We start from the raw sequence: 13,325 nt of genomic DNA, 5'->3' as shown, positions 1-13,325 counted from the left end.
TATTGGTGTATCAGGATAAAGCTAATTTAAAAGGCTTAACACTGGCTTTGAAATAAGCTGAGAGAATCTCCAAACTGACAACTGCAAGTGGGGGAAAAAAAAATATAGTAAAGGCAGATTTCTCTGCAGAATGGCCCTCTTCTTGCAGAGTGAGAGGATGAGGGGCACTTTTCCCCATCCAAAAGCCTGTTCCCATGACCTCACGACAGGGGAAGCTGTGCCATTTATAGATGCTGGTCTGTGAGCAGACATGCATGGCTGTAACAGCGAATGCCACAGGCAGCATCTGCCCAAGGAGCCCAGATACCACGTTACAGAACACAAGAACTCTGAAACGCACAGTAGCAAGATTGGTTTGCTATAATGTGGCTAATCTATTTTGGCATTTCCTAGGGACAAAAAAATAGCTAAAAAAACAACTATGGGCAATGCTGTTGTATCTGCTCTGAGAAGCATGGAAAAGTACAACTGCAAGAAACGTGTCTTTTGGGTGGGTGGTTATTTTTGGCATTTGTTTGTTTGTTTTAAGAAGAAACAATAACTTTCCATTGTGCCACTTAGATGCACTTTGCACTGCGTAACATCACAGGTCAACTCATGCCTAAGGCATCGAATTCCCATTGAAGCTTTGAGATTGTCACCACATAAACATATTCAAACAGACACAAATCCTAGTAATTCAGCAATACAGAAGGAGTTATATACTTCTAACTAGAATTTAATAAGAACAATCCTGTTCTTCCTGAGGCCACACCAGAGCTACAAACCTCAAACATCGATCAAAACCTTAAATATCTGCTGCTACGGCTGAATCTTTGTGTCAGGAGTAGAGGTCTCCAACTCCTTTGGCTTTTTTCCAAATGATGCAAGAACCTGCCATCCTGTATGGAGAGCACATTTAAACTGAGAGGAGACTTACGGAGTGTGCCACAGGGAAAAGAGAAAGCTGAAGGGTTTGAAGTCCTAACCCAGTGTTCTTGGAACCTTTTATGTGCCAGACAAGCTTCAGATAACTCTGCTGATCCATCATCTCATGATATTTGAACTTGAACGTCTCTGTCAAGGCTTACATGCAAACTTGAACCTTTTAAAGAGTCAGGGAGTCAGGTGTCACAGCAGCTTTGCCACATTTTGCCCTAGAACAGTTGTGTTTGCTATTTCATATCATGTCATTTATGTCATATTATTGGTATCATACCACAGGACATAGCCTATGTTCTAAGGAGCCAGACACCAGAGTCAGGAAACTGAGGTCAAACCCATCAGATGTGGGTTATTCCACCAATTAGTCAATTGTCCTAAAGGGGAGAATTCAACTGCTTTCTTGGGAATTTGTCTGTAAAGCAAGTTCAGAAGCTGAGCAAAAAGTCAGTTATCTTTGTCCTTCCATATGTATAGTGCTTCTCTTTTTCAATGCGAGAATACACTTTCTTAGTCAAAAGACTAGTAAGTGCTCTGTGATAGATAAATAAAGGAATGAAGCAAGAAGTAGCTGACTAAAAATGTCCTGGTAGATTTTAGTATCTCTTTTCTTAAAAATAAACAAGTGACTAAATGAAGAGAATTCCTGATTCCTGCAGGTAACAGGAATGGAGCTTTCAAAGAAAACACAATCACAATGATTACACTATCACCTGTGAAGTGAAACATCACATGCCATTTTCCTACTTGCACATTTAATGGAGCTGTTATGTGCAGACAGCTGTAAGGAGGAAATTACCTTTGAGTAAAAATAAAAAGGGAGCTTGAGGATCCAGAAATTAACTACAGGGAAGAAAAAAAAGAGATGCAAAACATTAAGCAGACTCTATGAAGAAGTGTAGATGAAAAGAAGAAGACCCCAAATACTACCAATACTAATAGCATTTGATGGACCATCAAATGCTGAATATATCTGTACAGTCAACTTGTCTGCAGTATATAAGGCTGTCATCTTCTGCTGTTTGGACGGCTGCAAGAAACCTGCTCTGCACTATTTAAGAGCCTCTGAAAGCACCAACAGTCAGGGGCTGAGACAAAACTACTTTTAGCTAATACACTAATTAACAAGTGAGTTTCAACTTAGATATTGTCATTTATTAGTTGCTTTGTACACTCTCCTACCCTGCTTCTCTCTGTGCTTACACATTTAATACTTCTCAGTGTCAAAGTGGAAAACATCTGGATATCTATAGCTGTATTGCTGAGAAGACAAGATTCCCTTTCCATAAACACCAGATTATTGGCACTGACTTAGTTAAATTCACCTGGATTTATGCTGGTAGATTTGTGTAAATCGATGCTAGCAGAACCAGGGGTCTAGAAGGGATTTCCAGAGGTCATTCAGTCCATTCACCTGTCCTGACAGAGGTCTAGCCTATTTTCAAAGTGTCAGAGATTCAACTCTCCCAGGGAATCTACTCCAGTCCTTCATACTCCCTTAGTATCAGATTAATTACTAAAAATAGAGTGCTCTAATTACCCCTTGAAGTAGTTTAGCCCACAGCTTCTTGTCTTAACTGCCAGGATGAAGAAGACCGAATCATCCCCCTTTTCCTTTGCAGCTCCTGACCATGTTTTGGAAGAGATTTAGTCTCCCCCTCAGTCTCACTTTCCCAAGGATGAAACCTGGCAGATCAAGTCTTCCAGACCTTCCATCAGTCTTACTGCTTTTCTTTTCATACTCAACCATTGTCCAGCTCAGTCTTGAAGAACGCTGGCCAAAAGTGAGGGCTGTGCTCCTGCTTGTTAGCACAGAGCTGACCACAAGGATTATGGCACTTGCCATAGCGGCGACAGCCCTGCTCATATGTTGGATGTGCCTTTTCTGCAGCAGCATGGCATTGTTAATTCACAGTTGGATTGTGAGCCATGAAAATCTTTCATCCTTATTGATAAACCAACGACACATGTTGTTGTTGTTCCCAGATCTGCTCTAATTATATAATAACCTATATTAAGAGTTTATCGCAATACATAAATCTATATTCAGCACTGTCTCAGCTGAATGGCAAGCTGGTTTTTGTTGGGGTTTTTTTTACCACATCTCTAGCTTGCAAAGATCTTACTGAACTCTAATCCTGCCCAGTGTGCTCACAGCCTCTTCCAATGTGGTGTCAGCAGTAAATTTAAATTGCATCGCCACTCCTCCATCAGCCAGATCATGTATGGAAATGCAGAAAACAGCCCACATAGAATCTCCCTCCAAAACATCCTTCCATCAGTTTTGCACCCAGGTATTTTCATCCATGCCATCCTTATACAAGCGCATGTGAAACAGCTCAAAAATTCAAACCAATCTCAGAGTGTTGCCCTATTACAGTAGGAAATTGGATTGGTTTGAATCTCTTGGATCTCAAAAAAAAAAAAAAAAAATCTATGCCGCCTGTTACTCATCCCCTCATGTTCTTATAGGTGTTCACAAATAGTTTGGTTATTTGTTCCAGTGTTTTTCCAGGAACCGAAGCTAAGCTGACAAGTCTGTAAGTCTAGGCCTGCTTGTTAGCACCACTTTTGTACCGATGAGCTCAAACTTGCACATAGTGCTCCTGGGCTCTGCTCCAACAGACCACTTTAGCACTTATTTAATTGCAAGAGCGAGAGACAGCTGTAGCTCTAGAGGGGATGAGTCACATGCTTAACATTACACATGTGCTTGGATGTTTTTCTAGTTCCTCGGAATGGATACATGAAAAAAAAAAATCACACCAAAACCAAGCAAAACAAAGGCATGTTTCCATACAACGCTTCTGACTTCAAGAATGTAAATGCCAACAGATATTAAACATCAATCTCCATGGGTGAATGAAAAGCAGGAATCACTCTGTTACCCTGTGGTCACCTCTGCTACAATTTCTTTTGCTATTGTGGTGCTTTATTATCTAGTTTTGTTATATTTTTATCTAACCTCCCGTATCTTAATACCTGTAACATTATGCCTCCAGCAAGTATTATTAGTCCTTTCTTGGAGAGTTAATGAATTGATCAGATGTCACTTAGTCTGTCACAAACTGCTATTGACACCTCCTGTAGCAGCTTTCCGTGCGTTTGAAGTGTATTTTTATGCTTCTGAAAGACAGAGCACTGGCAGCTCTGGAGAGCTAGACTAATCTCACTCCTAAGTCAACTCTGCCCAGATCAGTTCAAACCAACAAAGCTGTTAAACCCCACACTTCATCGCCCAACTTTAGGATTACCTGTAGCAGTATCCCAGGTGGAAGCAGCATATTGAAAATGGTCAAACATGCGATGGGGTCAGCATACAATGGTGGGGGTCAGCAGGAGTCCTCGGCTGCTCTTCATCTTCTCCAGCTTCAGGAAACCTTTGCTGATCCCCAGATCAGGCATTTAGCTTAAACACAGCCCTGGATCTGATTCATGCTGCTTTATTGAATTAACCATTTACTCCTGTTGGGCTTGACCCTCCACACTGACAGTCACTCAGCTCTGCCCCAGGAGCTGCCAGTCCAAGGGCTAATTGCCATTTGAACAGAGTCACCTGGATAATCCGGTGCAGAGCTCCAGCACCGCAAGTCCCCTCTGTGCTTTGCTCTGCTCAGTTTCCCCCATTTTCATCATTGCTTGTTGCTTGTTTCTGAGCCCAGGATGGATGTGGCCTGCCAGGCTTTCTTCCAAACCTCCTCTAGCTAATTCCTTCATTCTCTCCACACAAACCATTTCCCCAGACCAGCAAAGAGACCTCAAAGCACACTGCTCATCCCAGACTAAATTTATCTTATGCATACAGAATTGGGGAGGAATTCCAGCTACCAGAGCCCTCTTGAAATCTAATTATTCTTCAAAGAAGTTTTAGGCAGTCCCAGGGAGCATCTAACTATTGATTTTCTACTCTGTATAATTTCCCTGCGAAATGTAATCATTCTCCTCCTGTCTCACACTGTCAGTTGTCTCTCAGAACAACCTGGGAACAATAAAAGAATGGAATGGAGGGCATCAAGAAGGGCACTGTCAAAAGAAAAAAATCTCTGTACAAGCAGAGTCTGTAAAAGCAAACCAAGAAAGGTATGCAGACCTTGTTTAATATTCATCAGCCAGGTCACTGTATAATTGAAACCCAAATTTAACTGTTATGAAAACCCAGGCTAGAGGAAATCACATGGAGACAGCATTCAAAGGACTCTGGCATTTCAGAGTTTCTCATTTCTGGATTTCTGACATAAATGTAACACAAAGGGAAATGTTATTGAATATATTGGTTGCTTACAAATGGCTACATTTGTATATAAATTCACTTCTTAAAAAAAAAGAGAAAAGGAGTTTGCAATAAGAGACTCCAAGGAACTGGCCCAGTATACATCTTATTGCTAACATGATTTTATGGAACAACAAAATAAAATTGGGATTGAGACCAACAAATCTAAAAACTGTGTTGTGCAATATTAAGCTGTTTTTTCTTCCTCAGCTCCCTGTGCAACAAAGTGCTTGATGGATGATTAACTGCATGAACATTAAGAATGCCTTTTGCCTTCGAACAGTTAGCACCTTCAAATTTAACTGCATTCTGAATACTGAGTATTTAAGCAGATGCTGACTTCTATGTTGGTGCTTAATTCCTCTGTTTGCTATAAAATCCAGCCTACCTAAGGACACTATTGAATAATTCTTCGATTCTGCCTAGTGAGTCTGCCCAGCGAGGGACGGGCCATCTCCAGAGGGGCCAGAACCACTTTTGTTATGATCACAACGCAGAGCAGGGAAGATCAGGGCTTGTTGGGAGGGAACAGGGAGAGCAGGCTGGGCATAGAGCGGTACTGTTTTGCCCACATCTGTGCTGATGTAAGTTAAAGCTCTTTGATATAAGTTAAAGCTGGTCCCTGAGTGTTTTTAATCAGGAGAGGTCTGCACAAAGCCAGTTCAAGAAGCTGCGTTTGGGCCTCTGTTGACTTCTGCGAAGTCTCCACTCTTCCCTTGTAGTACAGGCATGACAGGGTAAAGAACTGACTTTGATTTCTTCTGTGTCTAGGATTAAAACCCTGCAGGACTAGGGATGAATGTTGGTTCTGAGGCTGTACTGCCCAAACTTGAGCTTGGTTTAATCAGGTTTTGACAAGTCCTTTCCTTTAGATGTCAAATGACAGTTCAGGAGGGGAAATGAAATGCTTTGGAAAGTAGAACACACAATTACAGTTCATGGTAGCGTTTTTTCTCATTTTCTTCAGAAATTTTCAAGTCCTTCCCATTTCCCTTAGGAAAATAAATTCCTATCAGAAGCTATTTAATGAAAGAAATGAAAAAGCTATTATTGACTTAAAGAAAAAAATTACCTAAGCAAATTTAGATAAACTGCATTCCACTGCTGCTGCTAGGCAGAGAAGTTGATGCTCGGAAGACAGATTCTTCTGTATGTCAACACTTAGCTATGCACCCTGGCATTCACTATTTAACAGCCTCCATGTGACATATAGCTTTCAGAAACATGATATTCTTTAGCAACCCAGATAAGAACTCAGCTTCGAAACGTTCCCATTGCTACCTGAGTAATGGCTTCGATTCTCACTGATCTGAAACACGACTGCGTCAACATCCCCGTGCACTGTCAGAGCAAAGCCAGTGGGTTCTGCTAGAGATGAAGCTGGTTTCAGAGGTAGAAACATCATCATGGAACTGAGTCGCTCTATGGCATGTTGTCTGAATATGAGTCAAATTCCTGTCCCCTGTTTGTCTGGCACCCTTGGAAATCTACCAAAAAACAAAACCAAAACCAAACCCAAAAAACAATCCAACCAAAACCAACAACAACAAAAATACCAAACGCCAGAGGAAGGGAATGGCCGAAATGCACATGCAAAGTTTATCATTAAAACCTTAAATCCAAACTTCCAAATGTGCTTAAAGTTATGCTCTGAATCCCCTGTGAGGAGCATTAAAAATGACCCAGTTTAGAGTGACTCTGAGCAGCTGGAGTCCTGTCAGCAGACCTTGAACATTCACTGCACTGCTCCAAAGCATCTCCTTTTCATTTGGGGGCCCTTTTCAAAAAGTGGCCATTTGCATGATGGGAAGAACAATGCAGAAGGACCTAAGCAAACCCCAGCCCTTTAGGATTTAAAATACATCTATTTTCACTTTCCCAGTATTAACAAGAGCACTTTCTTCTACACCTTCAGGCATCTGCATGCCAAGAGATGAGAGCAAGACGCACAGATGCTGCAAGCCACAGGAGAAGACAAGCTGGGAAGAATCCAAGCTTCACCCAGGAGCAGAATGACATTTGAGTACATTATGCTTGGGAGGGTGCCAGTCCAAATGATCTCCTACACACTGCCTAGGCTCAAAAAATGAGCCCCCATATTTCTATAATAATGCAGTTACAGTTTTGTACCAGTGATGCAACCATTAGAGGAGGCAAAGATCCTGAGTCAGGGAAGCTGCTCAGCTGAGGGGTATGGGTAAACACACAGCTTCTGAAAAACAGGTCCTGTATTTCCCAGAAAAGCAGGGCTATATGAGGAGGCAGGGAGAATTAGAAACTGCCTTGAAGAATAACATTTACATCCTGTTATCTACAAAGACCGGTCCTGCCAACCATGTACTCTTCCTCTGAGCCCAGAGATCAGCCTTATGTCCTGTCTCAGTTATTGAAGGGCCAAGAAGGTAAGCCCGCAGGGTTGCTCAGAGACGGCAAGTTTGACAGCACTTCTGGCAGGTGGAGACTGAACTAGATCAGAGAAGCCAAGACTTCTTTTCTGTGGGCTTTTACACTCCGGGAGGAAGCCAGACCTATTGATTCATTCCTTCTGCATAATGTAAGTGAGGTTTGGGACCAGGTGCAAGTGGGAAAGTAGTAGCTGCTGTTTCTTGAATCATTCTCTCAGGGGCTCAAATTGCATCAGCGGACTCAGCAGCAAATCTCCGCATCTCTTTCTGATATTAAAAGCCCCTTCACTGTCTACACCACCTTTCCGTCTCTTGCACTCCTCCAACTCTACCATGGAGTTGACTTTTGACTTCTATTTTAAAAAAATGCAAATCTTCCTGTATTTCCATCCTCTGGGCTGCTTTTTTTTTTTGGCAGGGGTGGGGAATGGATTAAGCTTGTCCTGCACACAGGGCAACACAGACATGTAAGTAAGGAATCTAGGCTTCTCTGTCCTTGCTACCAGTTGGCACACTGCTAAGGAAAGGCAAATGATACTCAATATAAAATTGCAAAGTAATTTTGTAGAGCTATTTCCAGTAGAAATCGGTGTCTAGACTCTTCCAGTTTGGACCAACTGGCAAATTATGCATCACATTCTGGGTTGTCCTGGAACAACCAAGCACAAGGGCAATAGGACCTTAAACCATGAGCCTTCTGATTTATGCCCTTAGCTAGTGAGAGACAACAGTAAAATGATTCACACCTTCACCTGTATCAAGATTAAGTCCTTAGGACACAATTTTGCAGGCTGACCTGGGTGCTTATCCGGAAGACTGATGGCTGTGGCTGGTCATCACCTAAAAGCATGATCTGCCCTTTATGTGAATGTTACTTTACTCTAGAAAGGCGTAGCCATCTGGGGTTATTCAGTTGCTCATCTGACCTAGGTATTTGTCCAGGATGAATGAACACATATTCTTCTGAAGCCTGTAAGCTGATGGCACCAAAGAGCAGAGAAGAGAGATCCTGCTTTATGCTAAGTCTGAGAAAGAGCAGCACCCTCCTGTGCTCACGTGTATTTACTGCAGTGCAAACTCAAGAGCTCTTTTGCCACTAATGCACACAAAGTATTTTTTTGGCCATCTGCCTCCCAGGTCTTTTTCACTGCATTTCCCCTCCAGACTCTGTGTCTTCAGGGATGTAACTTTCCTGCTATCTGTCTAAAACAAGGGTGTCAAACTAATTTTCACCGGGGGCCACATTAGGACTGGTATGAGTAGTTACATTTATACAGTCCTAAAATTACATTTGGCCCTCTGAAGGCAATCGCAAGGCTAATGTGGGCCTTGGTGAAAATGAGTGCGACACCCCTGCTCCAAAACATTGCAGCTTGTCTGGGTTCTCTGTGCCACTTCCATGCTCCTCAGCACGTCTCACCTGCTCCCCACCTGTCAGATCCCACGGCACAGGTGGGAGCTGGCGCATCTGCACAGCATTATCCGAATGCGTGTGCTGGCGGGGCTGCAGGGCCGAGGCCACCTTTGGTGGCACGTGTACAGGATAATCCTCTTTTCATGCAGGAGGTATGAACAGGTCCCATTTTTCTACTGCACAGGCTGCCATCTCGTGGGCACCGTCTGGCACATGCATCGCCCTGGAAATAATAACTCTCAAGCACAAGTAACACGGCACTGTCAATATTCTGCTCTGCTGGTCTATGCAAACCACAAAGCTTCAGGTCCCTGGCTTTGGAGATTACAGAGGAGCAGAGACGATGGAGTTGTTCAGTTTGTAACATGGTTGGTGGGACAGATTTTCCACAAATATAACTGTTTCAACAGGGAAATCTGCAGGTGCCAGTGTGGAATGCTAAGGGCAGCAACAGCAAGCTCAGCATACTTCTTACACAAAAGCTAAAACCCTGCTGCCTATGTGACCGTATGAGCCTCTGTCCTTGCATCGATACAGTGCAGTCAAGCATCCAAAAGTAACGGAGATCTCTGTACTGACTTCAGAAAGTTTTGGCTCCCAGATGCGAGGCAATCAGACCTAGCTTAAAAATTGCCAATGGACCCTGGTGCTTTCATGAGCACCCTGTCCTTACAGGGGTAAGCTACACCCTCGGAAAGGAAGGAAGGTCCTGATATTTTCTTACTGATCTTTTAGGATATAGCAACTTGAGTCAGATTTCATGTTTCTACCTCTTGCATTGTGACAATCTGCTGTCAAATCAGTGTAAATGTGCCCTGTGCTTTTTCAGGCACTTATTATACAATATTAATCAAAATTACTGAAAGTTAATTCTGGGCAGATTCGGAGTGGGATATTTAGGGCTTGGGTAAAATTCTTTCAAAATTTACTAATGCTCATGCTGGATCAGTTCATCACTATTGAACTCATTTTGTATCTACTCTGACACCACTGGAATTTCCCAACAGTCCAACAGAGCAAGGGCTTTTCATCATATGGAGACATTCACGAATAGCCACCACATTCAAACACACTTTCTTTTTCAAGATGAATTAACTTTTAACCAGAGATAAATCCTAATCTCATAATGTTGCACCTCTTTTCCAGTAACCCTCAGGTTCAAAACAGTTTACCTGATGAATTTGTGTCCACACTGCATGGCTAAGGTAAGCATACGTGCTGGAGGAAACCACTTTGATTTCAGCACTTTCTAGCTCTGGTCACCAGGAAGAAAAGGAAACTTGATCTCCTCTCATCCTTATCCCCCAGCAACTCTTGAAGCTTCAATTTGCTACGCTGCAGTAATCCTTCCATGATAGAAATGGGTATTAGTCTGGGTGGAGAAGCAGTCAGAGTATTTTTACTCACTTTGGGTCATTTTGTGGTAGCATTTTCAAGTCAGAATCATCCAATGTTTGTCTTGTAAGTTAGAAAGGAAACCAGTGTTTAATTTTGTGCTTGTTTCTGGAATGTAACAAATGGAAGGTATAGGGTGTCTTTTCACTTTCCACACCGCCCCATGCACAAGGATACACCAGCTGAACCATGACACATCTGTCCCTGAGCTGGGGGTGTTCCAGTTTAAAGAGAATCAGTCACTTCAGGTTAGAGGAGAGGGTGGATTTTCCTTCTTCTAAGAGAATTTCCCTCCCAACTCCCTTTCTTTGCTACTACTCCAATACTGCTAGAAAGGACTTAATCCTAAGGACTTAATAAAATAACTTCTGAGAAATACACGACTTCATCCCTAGAATGGACTAGACATTGTACACAGTGACAAGTACTGGAAAATATTTCACGGGTAGAGATATTCCTGCCATCTCCCTTTTATGACACACTCAGCAGTACACGTGGCATCCTAAATCTGTTTTGTCAACTGAGTCCTGATTTTAATACAGCTCATCACATTATACAGAAGCAGACATCCTGCTTAGTCTTCAAAGACTTGCTATTCCCCATGCGCAGCCCCTGTGCAACTGCTCCTATCTAATTAGATGCGGTGACAGCCTTGAGCTGGCTCCCTTCCTTTGACACCACAGCGGAGCGTTCACTGGCTGAGTTCTCAACTAGGACACACAACGTGCCAGACCTAAAACTGCAAGCATTTCTGTTCAGGATGTCTTTGGCTGTCTAACTGCACCAAAAATACACTTTTAATTTTTTTTTTTTCCTGGAAAGCTAGTTTTGCCAGTCCTAAAATGCTTGCCTGCAGAAGCAGATGAGATTTCAGCTTTTTGGATAGCTGCAGTGAGCAGTGTCATCTGCGTGTCAGCATTAGAAGGCAGGAATGTATTTTGCTAAAGTTCTATCCAGATGGCTTGGTCAAGATGAGTTTCTTGTTTCCTTCTGTTAAATAAGCATCATTTTCACTGTACCAGTATCAAAAAGTCCCAGGTAAGGTCAGCAGCATGCTATGGTACTCAAGCTAAATGGTCTGAGCTGACAAGATGCAAAGGATGGCAAAGAGAATACACAGCCAGCTCCTACAGGTCAGAAATCCTGATCCTGCACCCCGGAAATCATGAAACTGGCTTCAAAAGCATAAGAATGTTAAACAAAAGAGGGGTCTGTGTTTATAGTTTCCTAGGTTTGCTTGGTTATTTGGAGCTGTTAGGAGGCACTCTGTCACATTCTGAGCATTTTTCTGAAGCTTTGACAGAGAGATGCTTTGCACCAAAAAAACTCTCGTGAGACCAAGGATGGCTTTGCAGTTACCTGAAAAGGCAACAGTTTCATCTTTCCTTCAGAAAATAAAAATAATAATGACTTCCACATAATGCTGGAGAGTTGAGGCTGTAAGAAAGACATCAAATATCATTACTCCTCCTACCCACTACTGAGAGTGTGTACCACTGAGCATGACAGATGGCAAATTTTGAGACAGCTCCAATTTGTGATAAGACTGCCAGGAGAGTAGAGGGATGAGGGAACAGAAATAAGAGAATTGGTAAAATAAACACAGGTGAGAAGACATGAGAAAAGGCAAAAAGATAAGAAGGCGATTAAAGGCAGAGAAACTACACTGCCTCCTCCCCTCCCTTGTATCTTGATTTCTACCAGAGCTATGCTAGATAAAGATCTGTGAATATTATTTAAGTGTCCTGTAGCAAGCTCTGCTCCTCAAAGCCACTGATGGGCTGCTCAGAACTAGGTAAAAAGCAGATCTTTCTTCCCTGAAGTCAGGCTGCAAGTCCTAAAGTGCACTGGAGGAGCACAGCCCATCCCAGATCTCCTTTTTTGTGGTCCTTTCTAGCCATCGCCTAAGAACAAACTGACAGTCTTTCGGAAACACACTCTGTTTTGAGGGTAGGAACAACATGGCAACACTTCTATGCTCAAAGAAAAGGTTATAGCATCTTTTACCATCTAATTTGCTTCAGACCAATGACTAATACAGCTAGTAAGATCTGAGCAGTATTTTTCCCAGGAGGAGCCTAATCTTAAACGCCTTGAATCCAGACTTTGGCACGTCTGGAAATGGACCGAATTTCCCAAAGTGTGGAAGAACTGCGGCCTCTGTGGTTCTCAGGAATGCAGCACTTTTGAACATCTGCTTCTCCAATCACCCAAGAAGAGATTATGGTGCCTCTGGGAAGCTTATTCTTCAGTTTTTTAACTGTAGCAACTTATTTCACACTGTGAAACTTACTGGGTGACCCAGAGGAAAGCTTTAAACATAAACTTCACAGGTTGCTGTTCCCAGAAGGGCTCTTGGGAAGAGTGGAAGATCCCTGGGCACATTCTAGGTACAGACTTGTCCAGATCCTCATCAGTACCAGCCCCTGGCATCTGCCATTTCCTCATCTAATTCCTCAAAATCCAGACCTTTGCTTAAACGTGCTACAGGCAAACCACGACTGCCTTGAATCACACAACAGAGGTAGAACGCATTAAGACAGAGATAAATACTTAAGTTTTTATTTAAAATGAGTTCTAAAGATGAAAAAGGTATTTCAGAAAGTAGACAAAACAGAGAGTCATAAATTCAATATGAATATTAACATGGATACATGTGTGTGTCTACACACATATACAGGTATATTTGAGTTAGGAACAAAATAATATGAACCAGAGGAAAATCGTTCCAACAAACAGAGAAATTCTACTGCAAACACTAAACCTAAGTGGCCTCATTTACTGGACTACGTAGCCATGAAGTTGTTTCAAACTGTGGAGGATACAGTTCTAACCCATAACTTTCGGCCTAAATTATTGTGTTGCTCTGACAACGTACCGCTCCCGTTCTCAGACGGGAGCATGCCGCATTTATGTGCCA

The sequence above is a fragment of the Caloenas nicobarica genome, chromosome 3 (genome assembly GCF_036013445.1).
Source record: "Caloenas nicobarica isolate bCalNic1 chromosome 3, bCalNic1.hap1, whole genome shotgun sequence".
Lineage (NCBI taxonomy): Eukaryota > Metazoa > Chordata > Aves > Columbiformes > Columbidae > Caloenas > Caloenas nicobarica.
Note: the sequence above shows the minus strand (reverse complement) of the source record.